The sequence below is a fragment of the Ahaetulla prasina genome, chromosome 14 (assembly GCF_028640845.1).
Source record: "Ahaetulla prasina isolate Xishuangbanna chromosome 14, ASM2864084v1, whole genome shotgun sequence".
NCBI lineage: Eukaryota > Metazoa > Chordata > Lepidosauria > Squamata > Colubridae > Ahaetulla > Ahaetulla prasina.
The window spans coordinates 16,234,915-16,257,724 of NC_080552.1; the positions used below are offsets into that span (position 1 = coordinate 16,234,915).

Below are 22,810 nucleotides of genomic sequence, written 5' to 3' on the forward strand. Positions count from 1 at the left end.
TTTCTGCTATCGGTTCTCCAGAACCTGCCTCCCTCCCCTGCTGGATTTCACCCCTGGTCCTGACCCAGAGATAACACTGAGTACCAATAGAAGCAAGAGACTATTTTTGTCGGTCAGGATTGAACTGTGGGTTTCTTGGTGCTCTCTGAGCTTGGTGGTTTTCTTACAGGCATTACATGGCCCAAATAGATAATTGTTCTGATTTAGGCTTCCCAAGAGCCTGAAGCAGACTCCTTGTCCTGACAAAAAACCCTTTTTATTAAGTTACTGTGAATTCTTCTCATTCACATCCAGCAACGTCTTTCAAGGGAGAATTTACAGTCACAGACCTTATCTGGCTTGGAGAGCTGCCAGGCCGATATCTTCAAAACTTGGCAAGGAGTCTCGGAGAGTCACAAACCAATTAAGCGAACTAACTGTCTCCTGAAAACTCCACTCCCCTTTCGCTCCTCTTTTATTCCCTCTGGGAGAGGCCCTTCATCATCCACCTGTGGCCTTACTCCCGAGTCGACCCTTGTCCTTTAGCTGTTCCCTTCATCTGGCAACTCTGTGCATTCACACACTGGGAACAGGCTCCAGCTGTTGGTCGGTCTCACTGATGTCCGACTCCGAAGGCAGCTGATAACTGACATACGGCCCTGGCCCTCTCTCTGCCTTCAACACAGAGCCTGTTGTGTCTGCGCCCCCCGAGCCGGACCTGCTGCCAGAGAGTGACTTGGACAGTGAGGGGGAAGGGCCGTCAGGACTTACCTCGGGAGCACCGGCTTGCCTGGCTCAGCTCCAGGAGCCAGAAACAGGCCAGGTGGAAGAGATAACGAGGCCTCCCTCCCCTGACTCTTCCCGCCCCCCAGGCCACGCCTTCCAACCCAGCTGACGGCAATCAGGCTTGGTTTTGTAGACAGGAGAGGAGGGAACAACAGAAGCAAGGGTGGGGCAAGCCTAGGAAGTGCTGAGTCATGGAGCCACACCCCACAGGATATAAAAGGCAGCCAGAGCTGCTGTGTCTCTTTGTAACAGGCAAATCCACTGATTAAGAGCTGAAGTTTGTTTCTAGGTGACTCACCAGCGTTGTGGAAGATAACGGAGGCTCTTGGAAGACGCTGGCTATTCTGCTGCCAGAGCTGATAGTGACGGCTAATTAAGCCATTATTCGGACGGAGGCGAGGGAGGACAGAACAGAGCCCTCATCAGAGGCTTCCCCAGACTCCAGGACTGGCCCATGTTTCTCCGCACTGTCCAAATCTGCTGCCAGCTCCTCTGGCTGCTGGCAGGCCACAAAAGTAATATCATCAGGGCTGGAAGGGAGCAGGGTTTGCAGGGGAGAGGAGGAGGAGGAGGAGGAGGAGGAGGAGGAGGAGGAGGAGGAGGAGGAGGAGGAGGAGGAGGAGGAGGAGGAGGAGGAGGAGGAGGAGGAATGTGGGGTCCTTGGTACTCGCTGAACTTGGTGATTTTCTTACAGACGTTTGTGGAGATTCTCAGTCATCCAGGTCATGGTTGTCCCAAAGGTGGCTTTTTTTTCAGGAGGCAACTGGACTTCCTGGTTTTTTCTTTGAAGACATTTCGCTTCTCGTCCAAGAAGCTTCTTCAACATTTTTTTTACAGACATTTCGCAGCCCAACTAGTGAACACTGAGGCTCAGGAAAATGGCCTTGAGTACGTGTGCTCTCCAAAACGACATCCAATCCCCTTTTAAAACCAACCAAGTTTAGTGGCCATCAACCCCCTTTGTGCTAATAAATGCCAATGAGTTAATTATAATTAGCCATTAAACCTGCCGTCATTGCTAATGGATCACTAGAGAGCCATTTAAGAGTGGCTGGAGGGCCGTAGAAATTAGCAAAGCCATCCGACACCTTCTGCCAGGTCCTTTTATAACTGCGGAATAATCCAGGAAGTTCAAAGCGTTCTGAAGTCACCAAATCCCTAGAAAAGATCCTGAAATCCTGGACTTACAAACACTCATGTAGCGACCAGTCAAAGTTACAACAATCCTTTAAAAAGAGAGTTACAACCGGTCCTCCTTACACTTAAAACCACTGCAGTGTTGTGACCCAGGTCCAAGTAGGTAGTAATAAACTTAATCTGTGGAGAAACAAACTTTATTCAAACAGCTGAGAATTACTTCATTCCCAGCGTCGTTCAACCCAAATTAAAACAAATGCCTTCCAACACAAATTCCTCAGTTATCTCACAAACCTTAGTCCACTTAGGCAAATTGCCAAAGGCCCTTCCTGGCAAATGTCCAGAAACCACAAAAGCAAAGATGTAGACGAAGCAGAGGACGAAGCAGAAGACACAGCTACAATGTTGTTTTCCGGCAAAGCCCAAATGCCGTTGCTGATCTGTTTTAAACCTTATGGGAGGGGCCAATCATCTCTTGGTCCTACTCCCGAGTCGTCCTCTTTGCTTGAGCTGCTCTTGCCTTCTGGCAGCTCTTCTCATGCGTGCATTAGGAACATGCTCCTCCTGTTCCTCTGCCTCACTACTATCAGTCCCTGGAGGGTCTGGAGTCCGCACGTCACTTCCCACAATGGCCCTGGCTTCACCTCAGCCTCATCGCTGTCCGACTCCATTGCCAGTTCCGTAGGCTGCTAATGGACCACAACATGCAGTTTCTCCATGGTCACGTGATCCAAATTCTGTCCGGTGAGGGGGGGAAGGTCCTTTGATCCCCTTCCAGCAAGCCAAGTCAATGGGTAATCCAGAGAAAGAAAGCCAGATCAACATTGGCCACTCGGTCTGATTTAGGTTTCCATTTTTATGAGAAAGAACAGCTTTAAGTCCTTAAAAGCGACCTTTTATTTATTTATTTATTTTTGCATTCTGAATTCGTAGCTCAAGGTTAGGGGAAACAGGGCTTGGCAGTCTGCGCCATCCTTCCTGCAGCGTTGTATTTTTAGGGATTTCAGCCCAGAGAATTCATGTTTGATAGGTGTTTGCGGATTGACTTAAAATCCCCATTTCTTCATTCCCTCTTCATCCTCCATCACACACACAAACACACACACACATCTTTTTTTTAAAAAGGGGTTTTCTTTATGTATGAGGGCTTATTAAACCACAGACTGCATGTGTATCTATTCATACCAAATGTTAGATAATGAAGCAATTAAAAAATACACAGCTTGAAGATTCTTATCTCGTCCCCTTCCCGTGGACCGTTTCTGCTTCATTATTCATGAAGGGATGTCTTTAATTCAGAGTTAGTAATTGCAGATATATCTAGTACAAATTGTGTCTTATATTCTTTGCCGGCTTCAATTTATTTTAGCAAATAGATCTATGGGGGCGGGAATGGAAAGAAGGAAAGAGGGAGAGAAAGAGGGCTGTGGGGTGGGGAGGGAAAAGAGAACAAAAAATTAAATGTCGGCACAGACAAACAAATCCTAATGCAATACGGGAACACAAAAGACACATATCTCTTCAGCAGGCTAAAATGGTTGCGCGCCGCCCTCACGATAATATCGGACGGCAGAATTTAGTGCTCTATGCCTTCAGGGTGATTACGAAAAGTTTTTGATTAAACCTCAGACTTTTTCTCTTCCCCGGTTCAAGAAAGAAAAAAGAAAGAAAGAGAAAAGAAAAAAAGAAAGAAAGAAAACGAGTCTTTGTTCCAGAGTCTATTGACGTTCTAGTGGAAAAATTGGACGAGCGGAGATAAATCTTTTATGGATTTAAATCAAAGCGGGTTTTGGGCGTTCCCCCCTCCAAAAAAAAATGAAGTTCTCTATTGAAAGGAGAGAGAGGCTGATGGCACCTACCTTTCCTGAATCAGAAATGGGTTTGGGAAATGATTTGATTATACAGTTATGTACAAAAATGGGGAGATTCCACAAGGGAGGAATGGCTGGTGAAAATCGGAGAATTAGAGGAGATGGCAAAAAATGGACGTGTTTGATGAGTGAGAGAGGACAAAAGCCACATGTATGAGTAATTGGAAACCCCATTATGGGCTTTTTGCTGAAAAAAAGGGCGGGGGAGAAGCTTGTGATTTATGGATTTGATGAATAGAACGTGTAGATTATGGAAAGGAGGGAATTGTGTTGTTATCTTAGAGAGAGAAGATAAAAATATAAATGTAGCTGATGTTATGAAGTTCGGAAGCCACTTCTATTTAACTTTTTACTTCCTTTCCTTTCCATTCCTTTCCCTTCACTTCTTCAATACACTTCCCTTCCCTTCTCTTTCTCTTTTCCCTTCTTTTCCTCCTCTATTGGTTTCTCTGTTCTTTTTTCCCAAATTATATTTTCTTTCCTTTTTTAAAAAACTTTGCCTGGTTCTTAGTGTCTTAAAAAATTAAGGGAGAGAAAGAGAGAGCGAGAGAGGAGGGAAAGAAAGAAAGAGAGAGAAAGAAAGAGAAAGAAGGAAAGAAAGAAAGAAAGAAAGAAAGAAAGAAAGAAAGAAAGAAAGAAAGAAAAGGATGACGAAAGGAGGGAGGGAGAGAGGGAAGGAAGGAGGGAGGGAGGGAAAAAGATGGTTTGAGAGAGAGGTATTTGAAAATGCAATTCGATTCCTAAAAGTTGCCCTTGAAATATGGCTGTTGTCGTTGTGTTAAAAAAAGAAAAAGAGAGAGAGAGCTTACAGTGTTAGTCAACCCCAGGCTATTTGTATTGCCCTTGAGTGCTGTTTGTGAAGCAGCAAAGCTATAAATACATAAATCTCCTGGCTTAAATTTGCAGTTTCCATTTCTTTATTTTGCCCCTGTGCAGCCCTACATGTGATGTGTGTCTCTTTTTGCATGGTGCACTTTTCTTGCACTGGAATCATTTATCAAACTTCTCTGCTCCTGTGGCATAAATCACGGCGCGAATTCTAATCATCTCTATTATTAAATACCTTGCCATTTGTTCTGACAATGGCCTATAAAAGAATAACAGGCTGGATGAAAAATGAAATGGGAGCTATAAAAATTAAGACAGGGGAATTCATTCCAGGAGAAAACTACGTTTCCTGGAGAATCCAGATCAGCATTTCATGAGGCTTATATAGAATAGAATAGAATTTTATTGGCCAAGTGTGATTGGACACACAAGGAATTTGTCTTGGTGCATATGCTCTCAGTGTACATAAAAGAAATACATATCCTTATCCTTATCAACACTGGCAGGGGATTATAGGATCTAGAGTCTGCCACATCTAGAGAATGGCATATATACTGGGTTCAGACTGGTTCAGGCGAACCGGATGTTAATTTTAATCTGGTTCGGTGAACCAGTAGTTGTTCTGTCTCCTTCCCCACTTCAGCCAGTGGATTCACAGCTCTTATCAGTCCTGGCAGAGAAATTGCAGCTGCCTGCCAAAGTTCAAACAAATGACTCACGTAGCAAGACTTTCAGCTCTTTTTGAAACGGTTCAGCTAAACTTTTGCTTCCCGTGGAGTGAGAGCAGTCCCAAAGCTCCATATATATCCTGTGGAGCCCCACCCTTCCTTTTGATGATGCCGCCTCTCTAATCTTCTGAAGCGCAGGTCGAGCCAAGTTTGATTATTATTATCAGCTGGGTCTGAAGGCGTAGCCTGGGGAAAGGAGGAATCAGGGGATGATGGCCTCATTACGTCCTCCGACTGGTCTGGTTCTGGCTCCTGGAGCCGAGCCAAAGGAATCGGTGCTCCCGAGGTAAGCCTTACCGGCCCTTCCCCCTCACTCTTGGAGTCACTTTCGGGCATGGGGCCAGGTTCAGGGGCTGGAGTCACAACAGCCCGTGTGGAGGCTGTGTGAGGGTGAAAACCGGGCCTACCGGATGTACTGGAAGTCTGAAAATGAGCCCGTTTCCAGGCTCCGGAGGGCCTCCGTAGCCTGGGGGAGGCCATTTTTGCCCTGCTGGAGGTTCAAGAAAAGCCTCTGGAGCCCGGGGAAGGCAGAAAGCCCCCACCCACCCCCCACCCCCGTGGTGCAGGAAACCGACTAGGCCACGCCCCTGTGGCCACGCCCACCCAGCAACCAGGCAGAGAACTGGTTGCTAACATCTTTCAATCCCATCCCTGGTGTATACCAGTGTTTGCGTGAGTGCATGTGTGTGCATGCATGCACACGTATGTGTTGTGTACCACAGGAACCAAGGATGGTTGGTCGGCCTGCTCCAAATTTGAGGAAGGCGTTCCTTTTTCTCAGGTGTGTCTCCAGGACAAGATCAAAAGCCACGAAGTCCAATTAAACCAATTTTGGGGTGAGATGCACCCAAAATACACTTTAAAAAGGACACCAGCCGTGCTTTCGTTGGGCTGCCATGGCTGCCATCTTGACTTTTTTGACCATTATCAACAGCCCCACCACCCACCCACTCATGTGGGTTATAAGCCCAAAACAATGGGTGTTTGATAACAATTCTGCATGAACTTTATGCGCTTGGAAAGGGAAAAGAACCGAAAATCAGCAGAAAAATAAAAGATTGGCTTCTTTTTAAGTGCTGTAGAAGGGGTTTGATTTCCACTGCCCTAAACATAGAGAGGTCATGAAGAGGAAGGGGGAGGGGGAGGGGAAGGGAAGGGAGCAGGGGAGGGGGAGGGGAAGGGGAAGAAAAGGGGAAAGGGGGAACAGGAAAATGGGAAAGAAAAGGAAGAGGAAAAAGGGAAGGAAAGAAGGGAAAGGGGAAAAAGAGAAGGGGATGGGATGGGGATGGAAAGGGAAAGGAAAGGAAGGAAAATGGAAGGAAGGGAAGGAAAGGAAATGGAAGGAAGGAAAGGAAAGGAAAGGGAAGGAAATGGGGAAGGAAAGGAAATGGGGAGGCAAGGGAAATGGGGAGGGAAGGAAATGGGGAAGGAAATGGAAAGGGGAAGGAAGGAACGGAACAGAAATGGGGAGGGAAGGAAGGAAAGGAAAGGAAATGAGGAAGGAAATGGGGAAGGAAATGTGGAGGGAAGGAAATGGGGAAGGAAGGAAATGGGGAAGGAAATGTGGAGGGAAGGAAATGTGGAGGAAGGAAATGGGGAAGGAAGAGAACGGAACAGAAATGGGGAGGGAAGGAAGGAAAGGAAAGGAAATGAGGAAGGAAATGGGGAAGGAAATGGGGGAAGGGAAATGGGGAAGGGAAGGAAAATGGGGAAAGGGAAATGTGGAGGGGAAGGGAAATGGGGAAGGGAAGGGAAACGGGGGAAGGGAAATGTGGAGGGGAAGGGAAATGGGGAAGGGAAAGAAAATGGGGGAAGGGAAGGGAAACGGGGGAGGGGAGGGAACTACCTCAGGACAGGACAGAGAAGACGAAGATTTAGAATAAGCAGGAGTCTATTAATTCTAGCAGAAGCTTTTTGTCTGCCGTAACAATAGGGATCGAAAAAGCCTTCCGCCTTTTTGTTTTCATTCCCGTCTTGATATCGCGCGGAAGGCTGCTCTGATGTTGCCGGGGAAGGGGACTGTCTTCATCAAGCCAAGCGGCGGCCTTCCTTTGTTGAGCCGCTGTCGCGATCAATAGCGAATCTAGCAAACAAGAGACACTTGAGTTTTAATCAGTGTTGAACAAGGCAGGGTTGCAATATCCTTTTCAAGCAAACATGATAGTAAGCCTTCAAAAGAGAAACCAAGCTTGACACAAAAGGATCGCAGAATGGAGCACGTCCTACCGCTAATGGGTTGATATTTGGGGGGGGGGGAGGCTGTGCCAATATATCCCCAGTGGGAGATTGGGATCCTGCAAAGCCTGACAGCCCTTGTGATGTGCAGGTGGTCCTCGACTTACAATCATCCGTTTAGCGACCATGCGAAATGACAACCACTAGGGGGAAAAAAAGAGAGCTGTGAAAATATCTACAGACCCTTCACATCATCATCATCATCATCATCATCATCATCATCTGTTAATGAACCCAGAATCCCTTGTGAGGTGGAGTCTGGGCAACTGAATGGAGCTAAAGAGTGAATGGCCGGATGCCCTTTCCTGTCGCCAATGCGGAGTTTTGTTCAGCAGATATATTCTCATTTTGCCCAGAGAGAGAAATATCTGCCTCTACCTCAGGTTAGGGTTAGGGTTAGGGTTAGGGTTAGGGTTAGGGTTAGGGTTAGGGTTAGGGTTAGGGTTGGGAAGGGAAGGGAAGGGAAGGGAAGGGAAGGGAAGGGAAGGGAAGGGAAGGGAACTTCCTCAGGACAGTACAGAGAAGACAAAGATCTGCCTCTACCTAGGGTTAGGGTAGGAAAGGAAAGAAAAATGGAAGGGAAGGGAAGGGAAATATCTACAGACCCCTCACATCATCATCATCATCTTTTAACAACCCCATAATCCCTTGCAGGGTGGAGTCTGGGCAACTGAATGGAGCTAAAGAGTGTTTGAATGGCCGGATGCCCTTTCCTGTTGCCAATGAGGAGTTTTGTTCAACAAATATATTCTCAGTGTGCCCAGAGAGAGAAATATCTGCCTCTGTCTAGGATCGAACTCAAAGCCTCCTGACTGTGCAGCGAGAGCTCCACCTCTAGGCCACCATACCTACAGACCTTTCGATCGACAAGCTCAGCATCTTAGCCACTGAGTCACCACATCCCTGTATTGAATTCAAACACACACACACACACACACACACACACACACACACCAAAAAAAAAAGATAAATAATGTTTCTGGGTAAAATGCCACCTTAACAAATTAACCGGGCTTCTCTTCCAAAATTAAGTCTTCATTAAGGATCTGCAGAGAAGGGCTTCTTGCAATCTGTTTTTTTGGCATTTCTAGACATTCACGTGTTCCGTCGTGGCAATCAAGTGATTCCGTTTTGATTGTACGTATTTCATCCCTTGCTTTCCGCCACCACCACCCCAACCCCCATCCCACAAATGGCCCGCTAAATGAAAGAGGTCACATCCTCAAAATTAATTTAATTTGCGGATGGTGCATGTAATGCACGGGTTACATTTCACCGCTCGGAGGCTAATTTCCAGTACTTGGGACATGAGAAATAAGTCTTCGCAGCTCAAGGCACAGATTCAGCTAAGCAATAAAATTAAAAATGGGAAATCGGCGGATGTGTGCAGCTGTGAATTCATCTTCGGTAATGCCAGGCTACTCCCTTTGGCAGAGCATTAGAGCCAAATTTATGGCGCACCAGGTACCACTAAAAATATTGAAGTGGTCAGACAATGGTGCATTAGAGGCTTGTAAAAATCCAAATGGAAAGAGGAGAGGGATGAGAATGGAGGTGAAATATCAACTTTAACTACTTTGCTTCGGAGCCACAGTGAGCCGAGCCAGAGATCCACATTTCTAGAAAACGAACAGAGACAGAAGGGTGAATAGCTCCACTTAAGTCTGTTTCTGCAAAATCTACTTTAAGATGCATGGACTTCAACTCCCAGAATTCCCCATGTATGGTTAGTTCCCTCGTCAGTTGGACAGCTCCAGTCTTGCAGAAGTCTGGAGTTATGAGGAATTCTGGAAATTGGGACTTGAAGTCCACATCTTTAAATTGTTTGTGAATGAGAAACACTGAGGAAGATGCTGAATTTCTCAACCAGCCCTCTAAATACCATGTTTCCCCAAAAATAAGACCCGGTCTTATATTAATTTTTGATTCAAAAGACGCATTAGGGCTTATTTTCTGGTTGGATCTTATTTTGAGGGGGAAATATGGTACTAAATGCACCCATCTGGCTGACAATCTTAACTGGGGCTTATTTTGAGGATAGGGCTTATATTACGAGCATCCTGAAAAATCATGCTAAGACTTCTTTTGCCGGCTGGGTCTTATTTTTGGGGAAAACAGGGTATTGCAAACCTTCAAATATTGTGGCTAAAAAGAATCATTGTGAGTGGATTAAATGACAAAAAGATTAAGCGCATCCTTGGACAGTAACGGTGCTTAGTATCGATTGAAATGCAATTGGAGGGGATGCCATCCTTCCTTTTTTTTGGGAGAGAGAGTGGTTTATGGTCCCCCACTTAAAGACCAAGAATGATCCTGAACCTCAGAAAACTGGTAGTTTTTTTTTACACTTTTACTATTTTTACATGGCAGGTTGTACAGGTTGTATCATTCTGCACTAAGTCCTTCATATTTTCACAGAGAGCCAGTTTGGTCTAGTGATTAAGGCACCACGTTAGAATCTGTGAGTTCTAGTTCCACCTTAGGTGTGAAAGCTGGCTGGGTGAGTTTTGAAGCAATCAGCAGGAGATGTTGAGGACCAATCAGGGGTGAAATCCAGCAGGTTCTGATAGGTTCTGGAGAACCGGTAGCGGAAATCTTGAGTAGTTCAGAGAACTGGCAAATTCCACCTCTGGCTGGCCCCAGAGTGGGGTGGGAATGGAGATTTTGCAATATCCTTCCCCTGGAGTGGGGTGGGAATGCGGATTTTGCAGTATCCTTCCCCTGCCATACCCACCAAGTCACACTGACCAAGCCATGTTCACAGAACTGGTAGTAAAAAATATCTGAATTCCACCACTGGGGCCAATCACTAGGAGACTGGGAGTCCTAGTCCTGCCTTAGGCATGAAAACTGGGGTGATTTTGAGCCAATCACCAGGACACAGTGGATTCTAGTCCTGCCTTAGGCATGAAAACCAGCTGAGTGACTTTGGGCCAATTACCAGGGGAAGGTGAGTTCTAGTCCCGCCTTAAAGCCACCTGGGTGATTTAGAGCAGGGGTCTCCAACCTTGGCAACTTTAAGACTTGTGCAGTTGAAGTCCACAAGTCTTAAAGTTGCCAAGGTTGGAGACCCCTGATTTAGAGCCAGCACAACCCATTCTCACAGAGGTGTTGTTGTAGTTGTGGGGAAAAACAGGTGTGTTGGATATGTTTGCCGCCTTGAGCTATTTGTAAAAATAATAAAAACAGGCTACAAACAGAGATAGTGTTCAGTCGCTTCAGACCAGTTTGCCTGAACCGGTAGCGGAAATTGCAGGTGCGCCCACCCATCTGCCCACCCGCCCAGGCCCTTTTGAGGCCGTGTGCATGCGAAGAAGTCACATGCACCAGCAAATCCCATGCTCAGAAGACCAGGCGCATATGTGGACATTTGCGAACCGGTAGGGAAAGTAAGTGCATATGGCTACAAATATATAAATATTTATCTCCTGATTGACTTCATTCCTTCCGTTTCCCTCTCCGTGTGCATCCTCTCCTAACCCATACCATATATCCGATATCAATACAGTCGAGCACGTCCAAAGGTATTTTACGAGAAGAGTTCTTCACTCCTCCAAAACCAATAAAATACCTTATTCCACCAGACTTGATATCCTGGGTCTAGAAAACTTGGAACTTCGTCGCCTTCGACAGGACCTGGGTTTAGCTTATAGAATCATCCATTGTAATGTCCTTCCTGCCAATGACTACTTCAGTTTCAACTATAACAACACAAGAGCTACCAACAAATTTAAACTTAACGTCAACCGCACCAGTTTAGATTGCAGAAAACACGATTTCTGTAACAGAATTATCTATGCTTGGAATGCATTACCTGACTTTGTGGTCTCATCTCATAACCCCAAAAGTTTTATTAAAGATCTATCCACTGTTGAACTCACCACATTTCTAAGAGGACTCTAAGGGGCGTGCATAAGAGCACAAACGTGCCTACCATTCCTGTCCTATTGTTTCTTCATATATATATATATATTTGTTTTCTGAGGTTTTCACGGGTGTTTGTATATAGGTCTTTGGTTGTTCGGGTTTTCTCCCGTGTAAAATTGGAAGTGTCTTGGCGACGTTTCAACGAAGTCTCATTCGTCATCTTCAGGCTTCAGCTTCGTGCTTCTGGGAGCAATGTGTGATCGCAGCTGTTTCTTCCTTTTAACTGCTAGTGGGGGTTTGAACTGATTGGGTGGGAGCTTGGCTGTGCTCTGATTGGATGGGGGTTTTTCTGTGCTCTGATTGGCTGGGGGTGGGTCCTGTGTTGGTGGGGGCCTGGTTGTGCTCAGTCTAGTCTGTGCTTATATATATATATATATATATATATTTATATATATATATATATATATATATATATATATATATATATATATATAAGCATATATATATATATATATATATATATATATATACTACCTTGTTTCTCCCCATATATATGTTTATATGTTATATAATCTTTTTGTGTTATGCTTGTTATCCTTGTGTATATTGTTATGACAAAATTAAATAAATAAAATAAAAATAACCCCCTCTCTTCCCTCCTGGAGGACCCTTAGGTTTCTCAGGGAATTTATCATAAAATTGCTAGACTAGAGCATCAGCATTTACATCCCAACTTTTCACCCAAGTAGCTTCAAACAACAGGTACCCCTTCCAGGGGACCAAATATTGTAAGCGACCCCTGTATAGTCTAGAGTCAAGGATTTTTTTAATGTCGTAATGGGTCTCCCCCTGGATTACCAAAGGAGGGGGTTAGGAGAGTGTGTACTGGGTGTAAACCCCTTGTTTTGCGTTTTTTTGTCTGTTTTGTTTTCCAGGGTGTGTTTTCTTCTGCGGGGGCAGTGGGGGGGGGGAGGAACGCCTGTCAGCTTTGGAAGCCATACTTTGGCCGAAGGCTTCCACACGCTGCCACTTTCTCCTGTGTGGGAAAGTAGGGGAGGGGGTGGTGGTGGTACAAGGGATTATTAGACATAACAACATTCTTCCTGCTGGTCAAGGTCAGGCTGAGCTCGCATCTGGAGAAGGAGTGGCCGGAGTGACGTCTCAAGATGGGACGGTTGGCGATTGGAGCATGTGATCGGCAGAGGGGTCATGAGGGTGGGGATTTTGGAGTTTGTCTTACTGAGGGAGAAACCCGGATCCCCAGATTCAAATCCGAATTTCCACCAACTGTGCCAGATTACCTATGCTAGTAAAAGAACTTTGAAAGATGTTTGCTTCGGAGTCTTTTCTGCAAGGGGGGTTTTCTGGAACGCTGACACATCCCTCTCTACCAGAAATGAACCCTTTTGCTAGATCTTCTCGTGCCAACGTCTCCTAGGTGTTTTTTCACGCACGTATTGTGCCTGCCTGCGTGGGAAGCGATGCAGCCTTTCAGACCTGAAGACTTTCCCCAAGGTGACCTGCTCTGCTTCGCTCATTCATGGTAGTAAACAAAGTAAATTAGATTCAGTGACATTCTGCTAATTGAGCTGTCCTCTTCCCTCCCCCACAATTCTCCTTGATTGGGCTGAGTCTTTAATTACCGGCTAATCTTGTCGATATGGCAGCTGATGGGCAGAGGGCAGATTGCCGTATTCTAACGGCGGGAAACTAGAGGTTGGGATTTAACCGCTGGATTCCAGCGTCCTCATTCGGGGAGACATGGGTTAAAGGTGGACATTAACTCTCTTGAGAATTAGGAAAATGGTAGACTTTTCTCTTTGCTAAATAAAGCTGAGGGATGTTGGAAGAAAGCCAGTTCTTAACACGATTTAGTGAGGAGTAAGCAGAGGAGTAAGTCAGCGGTTCGAATCCCTCGTGCCGTGTAATGGGGTGAGCTCCCGTGACTTGTCCCAGTTTCTGCCAACCTAGCGGTTCGAAAGTAGGTAAAAAAATGCAAGTAGAAAAATAGGGATCACCTTTGTTGGGAAGGTAATAGCGTTCCATGCGCCTTGGGCATTTAGTCATGCCGGCCACATGACCATGGAGATGTCTTCGGACAGTGCTGGCTCTTCAGCTTTGAAATGGAGATGAGCACCACCCCCTAGAGTTGGGAACGACTAGCAAATATGTTTGAGGGGAATCTTTACCTTTAAGCAGAGGAAGAGAGATAGTTTGGTGCTATTGGGCCAGAAACCAGGAGAGCATAAGTTCTAGTTCCACCTTAGGCACACAGCTGATCTCAGGCCAGTCCTTCCTTCTCAATCAAACAGATTTAGAAGTGAAGGGGCTGGACTAGGAGCAAAGAAACCTAATACTGCTTTGAGCATGAAAGGCAGTTGAATGACTTTGGGCCAATCACTAGGAGACAGTGAGTTCTAGTCCCGCCTTAGGCACAAAATCCAGTTGGGTGACTTTGGGCCACACACCAGGGGATTGTGAGTACTAGTCCTGACTTAGAGACAAAGCCATCTGGGTGACTTAGGACCAATCACCAGGATGCTGTGAGTTCAAGTCCCGCTTTAGGCATGAAAACCATCTGGGTAACATTGGGCCAGTCACGCTGGCTCAGCCCTAGGAAGGAGGTAATGGCAAGGTAAAGGTAAAGGTTCCCCTTGCACTTATGTGCTAGTCGTTCCTGACTCTAGGGGGCGGTGCTCATCTCTGTTTCAAAGCCGAAGAGCCAGCGCTGTCCGAAGACATCTCCGTGGTCATGTGGCCGGCATGACTCAACGCCAAAGGCACACGGAATGCTGTTCCCTTCCCACCAAAGGTGGTCCCTATTTTTTCTACTTGCATTTTTTACGTGCTTTCGAACTGCTAGGTTGGCAGAAGCTGAGACAAATAACGGGAGCCCACTCTGTTACGCGGCACTAGGGATTCGAACCGCTGAACCCCCGACCTTTCGATCGACAAGCTCAGCGTCTTAGCCACTGAGCCACACACACACACACAAAACCCCTTTCCAAGAAAATTGCAGGGACTAATCTAGATAGTTACCAAGAACCTGTGACTTAAAACCAAAGACATGCGCACAGACAAAGTTAAACTATAGAATTCTCCTCAGCTGCACTATCTGGGCAGGGAAGGGTTTTGTAATCCAAGCCATATGGAGGATGCAGAGATTAGAAAAGGCTGCTTGGTGTGGTGCTAATTTTTTTAAAAAAACCAAAACCAAGAAAAACCGTCTCTCTTCTGAAGCATGTGCCATTTGCAAGCCATCCGACTTTGCTTAACTCTTCCTTCTGCGTTTCATTATGTCTTGTTATATAAAACCTTCCTGCCGGGTGATTAAGGAAACAAGACAAACGCTGATGAAAATTATATTCATGAGGAGAATAAGGTAAAGAAACAAAAGGCAGGCTTTTGAAAAGACTAATTTTTTTTAAAAAAGAAAAAAAGAAAAAAAGAAAAACCCACACACAAGGTTATTGAAAATTGAGTCTTTATTAGAAGCTAGCAAATTGCCAAAGAGGTACTTTAAAGCGAAGCCAGAATTTTGATTAAGATGGCACTAAATCAAGGCCTCTCCTTTATAGCTTCTCGGGAAATAAATGGGGCACTTCGTTTCTCATGTCTCTGCCAAAAAGGTATGTCACCCAAACTATGACATATCTTATTGCATGGTGGAAATTACCCATCATCAAAACCAACTGCCTGCCTTTGGGATAAAATAACAAAAGACTCCAGATTATTAGAAGTTCGATTAACCTTGACTTAGTATGCTATATACAAATAGATTGTGGTTTTTTTTTATCATGTTGGATCTGCCCCTATTAGGAAGCAAAATATTGTTGCTTTTGGGAGATTAAATTAGCCATCTCCATTCTGGATGCCCACCAGGTCTTCGGAATTCCCAGAATCCCCCATGCAATAGGACCATGCTTAAGGACTTGCAGTGAAGGCCATTCATCTGAACAGGCAAGCAAACCAGGAAAGACATACTCAATGTTTTTGTTCGTTGTGAAGTCCTGTCCGACCCATCACGGCCCCATGGACAACATTCCTCCAGGCCTTCCTGTCCTCTACCATCCTCTAGAGTCCATTTAAGCTCACGCCGACTGTTTCAGTGACTCCATCCAGCCACCTCGTTCTCTGCCGTCCCCTTCTTCTTCTGCCCTCAATCCTTCCCAGCATTAGGCTCTTCTCCAGGGAGTCCTTCCTTCTCATTAGGTGGCCAAAGTATTTGAGTTTCTTTCTTCAGGATCTGGCCTTCTAAAGAGCAGTCAGGGTTGATCTCCTCTAGGACTGACCGGTTTGTTCGCCTTGCAGTCCAGGAGTCTTCTCCAACACCAGAGTTCAAAGGCCTCCATTCTTTGGCGCTCAGCCTTTCTGATGGTCCAACTTTCACAGCCGTACATTGCTACTGGGAAAACCACAGCCTTGACTATACGCACTTTTGTTGGCAGGCTGGTGTCTCTGCTATGTTAAATATACATAGATTAAAAAATAAATCCCTTCCCAGTCTTAAAACGAATCCCTAAGGTCATAAACCAAGACATCCTTCAGAACTACAGATGTAATAGAGAATTTGGCCTCATTAGTCTTATCCTTAACCACACTGGCTTTTAAGGGATTATAGGACCTAGAGTCTGCCACATCTGGAGAATGGTATGTGTAAACCTTCCCCATTTGCGTGTCTGTGTGTTTGCTGTGCCACGGGAATCAAGGCTGGTTGGTTGGCCTGCTCCGAATTTGGGGAAGTTTAACCAGCGTGTGGGGGAGGGGTTGCGGGGGGGGGAGTCAAAAAAGTCAAGATGGCAGCCATGGCAGGGCCTCGGCTGTCCTAAATTGCCTCAGAGAGGCACATTCTACTGCCTCAGCAAGGGAATTAGTTTGTCTAATCTAATGATTATGATAATAATAATGAATACTAATCTAATTAGTAAACTCAAACTGCCCAAGGAGCTGCTGATTCAGTTCTACAGAGGAATTATTGAGTCTGTCATTTGCACCTCTAGAACTGTCTGGTTCGGTTCTGCAACCCAACAAGAAAAACACAGACTTCAGAGGATAATTAGAACTTCAGAAAAAATAATTGCTACCAACCTGCCTTCCATTGAGGACCTGTATACCGCACGAATCAAAAAGAGGGCCGTGAAAATATTTACAGATCCCTCACATCCTGGACATAAACTGTTTCAACTCCTACCCTCAAAATGACACTATAGAGCACTGCACACCAGAACAACTAGACACAAGAACAGTTTTTTCCCGAAGGCCATCACTCTGCTAAACAAATAATTCCCTCAACACTGTCAAACTATTTACTAAAATTGCACTACTATTAATCTTCTCATCGTTCCCATCACCAATCTCTTTCCACTTATGACTGTATGACAGTAACTTTGTTGCTGGCAATCCTTATGATTTAGATTGATATATTGACCATCATTTGTGTTGTAAATGTTGTACCTTGATGAACGTATCTTTTCTTTTATGTACCCTGAGAGCATATGCACCAAGACTAATTCCTTGTGTGTCCAATCACACTTGGCCAATAAAAAATTCTATTCTATTCTATTCCATTCCATTCCATTCTTCTGTTCTGTTCTGTTCCATTCCATCTATTCTATTCCATTCTGTTCCATTATTCTGTTCCGTTCCATCCATTCCATTCCATTCTATTCTATTCTATTCTATGAAGAGAAAGACTAGGTGTGATATGATAGCAATCTTCCAGTAACTTGAGGGGCTGCCACAGAGAAGAAGGAGTCAAGCTATTCTCTAAAGCACCTGAGGGCAGGACAAGAAGCAACGGGTGGAAACTGATGAAGGAGAGAACCAACCCAGAACTAAGGAGAAATTTTCTGAAAGCAAGGACAATTAATATGTGGAACGACTCGCCTTGAGAAGTTGTGGGTGCTCCATAACTGGAGGTTTCCAAGAAGAGACTGGATAGCCCCTTTGTTCCGAATGGGGTCTCCTACTTGAGCAAGGGGTTCGACTAGAAGACCTTCAAGGTCCCTTCCCAACCCTATCATTCTATGTTCTAACCACAGAAGACCGCTGGGGGATTTGAGGCCAGTCTTTCATACGCAAGGACCAGTTATGTTGGCCCTTGCAATGATTTGGGGAGAGCCTGGTTCTTGACGCCACTGAGCCACAGATAGCAATAGCACTTAGACTTATCTACCACTTCACAGGCCTTTTACAGCCCTCTCTAAACGGTTTTACAGAGTCAGCCTATTTGCCCCCAACAATCTGGGTCCTCATTTTACCCACCTTGGAAGGAGGGAAGGCTGAGTCAACCTTGTGCCTAGTGGAATTTGAACTGCCAAATTGCAGGCAGCCGGCAGGCAGCAGAAGTATCCTGCAATACAGCACTCTAACCACTGCGCCACCGATGGTCTCTGGGAAACCTTGGGCCAGTCCAACATTTTTCCATTTTTTTTTATTGTAGGGGAAATTGGTTCCTTTGAATAACGCTTTCATCTGTGAAATGAAGTCAAGATATAATATTTAAAAATTTTGTTTTGCTTCCATCTTCCCTATCATGGAATCAATTCTTCAGTTCAAACTTGTTTTAGGCTAGTCCATGAACTGTAACGGAAGAGAGTCCATGGACTATGAAATGTGAAGGGCCGTTGCCATGTTTTTGAAGTTGAAATGAAGGGCTTGCTGTCCACTTCCATCCCAGGGTACACAGCTGGTTGACTGCCTCTGTGGAATATTATTGGAATTCCCAGTTGAAGTTTTCCATTTGGTCCCATAAAAACAAAATCTAAAAAGCAGACGAAGTTGAGGTATGCAATTGAACGTTCATGTAATAAGCTAACTATTTCCAACTTGTAGACCGCAGGTCTTATTTTTTCCAACATGCCAACAGAATATATAACCTGAAATTTTCAGATATGGCTTTGATCTATAATGGACAGCTAACATCAAAAATGCCATCAAAAGAGGACAACAAAGAATGTTCTTTCTGAGCCAACTCAGAAAGCTCAAACTGCCCAAGAAGCTGGTGATCCAGTTCTACAGAGGAATTATTGAGTCTGTCATCTGCACCTCCATAACTGCCTGGTTCAGTTCTGCAACCCAACAAGGCAGATACAGACTTCAGAGGATCATTAGAACAGCAGAAAAAACAATGGCTACCAACCTGCCTTCCATGGAGGACCTGTATGCTGCATGAGACAAAAAGAGGGCTGTGAAAATATTTACAGACCCCTCGCATCCTGGATATAAACTGTTTCAACTCCTACCCTCAAAACGACGTTCCCACAGCATCCCTAAACTGGGACTTATAAAGCCCCCAAAGCCTCATCAGCATGGAAGCCTGGGTAATCCAAGAAATGGGTTCTTGGGAAATTATACAAATGGGTATAATACTTTCCCATTTGGAGAACACTTGGGGAAGGTTGAGAGACGTTATCAACGAACTTGGGAGGACTTTTGGAAATTTGCACATTCAAAACTGCATTAATTTTGCACAGAATTGCAACCCAGGAGCTAAAACACCTAACTCTTTAAACACTTTTGCCTTCCTGAGCTCTGGAGTCTTGGACCAGATTTAGGGAAAACGGTGAAAAAAAGTATAGTTTCTACAAAACCATTTCTCTAGGAGCCATTCTATGGCCAAGAGCGCCCTCTATTGGGATGGGAATTGTTTTCACTCATACATTTTATGATCCCTCACATCCTGGACATAAAACTGTTTCAACTCCTACCCTCAAAACGACACTATAGAGCACTGCACACCAGAACAACTAGACACAAGAACAGTTTTTTCCCCAAACGCCATCACTCTGCTAAACAAATAATTCCCTCAACACTGTCAGACTATTTACTGAATCTGCACTACTATTAATCTTCTCATTGTTCCCATCACTAATCTCTTTCCACTTATGACTGTATGACTGTAACTTTGTTGCTGGCAATCCTTATGGTTTATATTGATATATTGACCATCATTTGTGTTGTAAATGTTGTACCTTGATGAACGTATCTTTTCTTTTATGTACACTGAGAGCATATGCACCAAGACAAATTCCTTGTGTGTCCAATCACACTTGACCAATAATGAATTCTATATTCTATTCTATTCTTTTTATGTACACTGAGAGCGTATGCACCAAGACAAATTCCTTGTGTGTCCAATCACACTTGACCAATAATGAATTCTATATTCTATTCTATTCTTTTTATGTACACTGAGAGCGTATGCACCAAGACAAATTCCTTGTGTGTCCAATCACACTTGACCAATAATGAATTCTATATTCTATTCTATTCTTTTTATGTACACTGAGAGCATATGCACCAAGACAAATTCCTTGTGTGTCCAATCACACTTGACCAATAATGAATTCTATATTTTATTCTATTCTTTTTATGTACACTGAGAGCGTATGCACCAAGACAAATTCCTTGTGTGTCCAATCACACTTGACCAATAAAGAATTCTATATTCTATTCTATTCTTTTTATGTACACTGAGAGCGTATGCACCAAGACAAATTCCTTGTGTCCAATCACACTTGACCAATAAAGAATTCTATATTCTATTCTATTCTTTTTATGTACACTGAGAGCGTATGCACCAAAGACAAATTCCTTGTGTCCAATCACACTTGACCAATAAAGAATTCTATATTCTATTCTATTCTTTTTATGTACACTGAGAGCGTATGCACCAAGACAAATTCCTTGTGTCCAATCACACTTGACCAATAAAGAATTCTATATTCTATTCTATTCTTTTTATGTACACTGAGAGCGTATGCACCAAAGACAAATTCCTTGTGTGTCCAATCACACTTGACCAATAATGAATTCTATATTCTATTCTATTCTTTTTATGTACACTGAGAGCGTATGCACCAAGACAAATTCCTTGTGTGTCCAATCACACTTGACCAATAATGAATTCTATATTCTATTCTATTCTTTTTATGTACACTGAGAGCGTATGCACCAAAGACAAATTCCTTGTGTCCAATCACACTTGACCAATAAAGAATTCTATATTCTATTCTATTCTTTTTATGTACACTGAGAGCGTATGCACCAAGACAAATTCCTTGTGTGTCCAATCACACTTGACCAATAATGAATTCTATATTCTATTCTATTCTTTTTATGTACACTGAGAGCGTATGCACCAAAGACAAATTCCTTGTGTCCAATCACACTTGACCAATAAAGAATTCTATATTCTATTCTATTCTTTTTATGTACACTGAGAGCATATGCACCAAGACAAATTCCTTGTGTCCAATCACACTTGGCGAATAAAGAACTCCTATTCTATTCTATTCTTAGAGAGCCATGATGGCAAACCTATGGCGCGCATGCCAGAGGTGGCACGCAGAGCCCTTCCTGCTGGCACATGCGCCGTCGCCTCAGGTCAAACCTCTGTTGCATTTCTTGCATGAGCTTCCGTTTCCCTGCAAACGACGAAAGAGAAGCTCACGAAAGAAAAAGATCTGACCTCTTGCCTCGCTTCCAGTGTTGCGATGCTCCGCCTGGTCTTTGAGCATGTCCATGCCTGCGTACGTTCGCACATATATGCATGTGTACGTTCACACATCTGTGCAAGCGTGCGTGCACGCATGTCTGTGCATGCGTGCGCACCTTTCTGTTTGGGCACGCGTGCAGTTTGGGCGCTGGGTGTTTAAAAGGTTCGCCATCATTGTCATAGAGGTTTGCTTAGTGATAAAAAGATGTGCTGGGAGGGGAGGGAATTCTGGCTGGGGAACTCTGGGAGTTGAAGTTCACATGATCTTAAGAGCGGGCAAGACTTGAGAAAAAACGGAGCTAGAGTGCAATACAGGGCCGGTTTAGCTCAGGCTGGTAAAGCCTGTTATTAAGAACACAGCAGCCTGCAATTACTGCAGGTTCAAGCCCGGCCCAAGGTTGACTCAGCCTTCCATCCTTTATAAGGTAGGTAAAATGAGGACCCAGATTGTTGGGGGGGCAATAAGTTGACTTTGTATATAATATACAAATAGAATGAGACTATTGCCTTATACACTGTAAGCCGCCCTGAGTCTTCGGAGAAGGGCGGGGTATAAATGTAAACAAAAAAAAAAAAATACAGGTAGTCCCCAACGTACAACTGTCTGATGTAAAATGTCTGATGCTAAGGAAGAGCGCTTCAGTGCCACGGTTTTTAAGTGAACCACTGCACGGTTTTTAAGCGACTCTGGCTTCCCCGTTAATAATAATAATAATAATAATAATAATAATAATAATAATAATAATAATAATAATAATAATAATAATAATAATAATAATAATAATAATAATAATAATAATAATAATAATAATAATAATAATAATAATATTTTAATTTATAGACCGCCCTTCTCCCGGGGGACTCAGGGTGGTGAACAGCCAGTTAAAATACAGGAAAACAAACAATATTAAAAAACAACCCTTAAAAAACTCATTCAATTGGCCAAAACTAAAACACAAATTACACCCTATAAATTATTAAAAATTTAAAACCCCAATTAATCAAATTAAAAAAATTTTTTTTTTAAAAATCAAGCCAGTCCAGCGAGACGGAACAAATAGGTTTTAAGTTCATGCAAAAGGTCCTAAGGTCAGACAATTGTCGGAGTCCAGGGGAAGCTCATTCCACAGGGTAGGAGCCCCACAGAGAAGGCCCTCCTCTGGGGGCCGCCAGCCGACATTGTTTGGCTGACGGCACCCTAAGGAGTCCCTCTCTGTGAGAACGCACCGGTCGCTGGGAGATTGAAGCCGGCAGAAGACGGTCCCGTAAATATCCCGGTCCTATGCCATGGAGCGCTTTAAAAGTCGTCACCAAAACCTTGAAGCGCACCCGGAAGACCACAGGTAGCCAGTGTAGCCCGCACAGGATGGGTGTTACATGGGAGCTACGTGCTGCCCCCTCAATAACCCGCGCAGCCGCATTCTGGACTAACTGGAGTCTCCGAGTGCTCTTCAAGGGGAGCCCCATGTAGAGAGCATTGCAGTAGTCCAGGCGAGATGTAACGAGCATGAGTGACCATGGATAGGGCATCCCGTCCAGGAAGGACGAACTGGCGAATCAGGCGAACCTGATAAAAGCGCTTTTATCGAAAAGTCGCAAAAGGGGATCACGTGACCCCAGGAGGCTGCAATCGTCATAAAACCAACCAGTTGCCAAGCATCTGAACTCTGACAACCATTTGTCTGAAATGGTATACGGCAGGCGTCTGCAAACTGGGTTTTTAAGCGACTCTGGCTTCCCGTTAATAATAATAATAGTAATAATAATAATAGTAGTAGTAGTAATAATAATAATAATAATAATAATAATAATAATAATAATAATAATAATAATAATAATAATAATAATAATAATAATAATAATAATAATAATAATATTTT

At 44.2% G+C, this 22,810-nt stretch overlaps 1 long non-coding RNA gene across 2 annotated transcripts; it reads right to left on the reverse strand.

Moving 5' to 3' along the window:
• Positions 1 to 2,096: 2,096 nt before the first annotated feature.
• LOC131185275 (uncharacterized) lies at positions 2,097 to 21,996 on the reverse strand. 2 transcript variants are annotated; one of them, XR_009152114.1, is made up of 4 exons: positions 17,696 to 21,996; positions 7,556 to 7,707; positions 7,176 to 7,412; positions 2,097 to 3,326 (listed from the first exon to the last, which is right to left on the reverse strand). It is a non-coding gene; the product is annotated as an uncharacterized LOC131185275 (long non-coding RNA). The 2 variants fall into 2 exon arrangements; XR_009152113.1 differs by lacking the exon at positions 2,097 to 3,326 and having other exon boundaries at positions 7,026 to 7,412.
• Between the last annotated feature and the right edge of the window lie 814 nt (positions 21,997 to 22,810).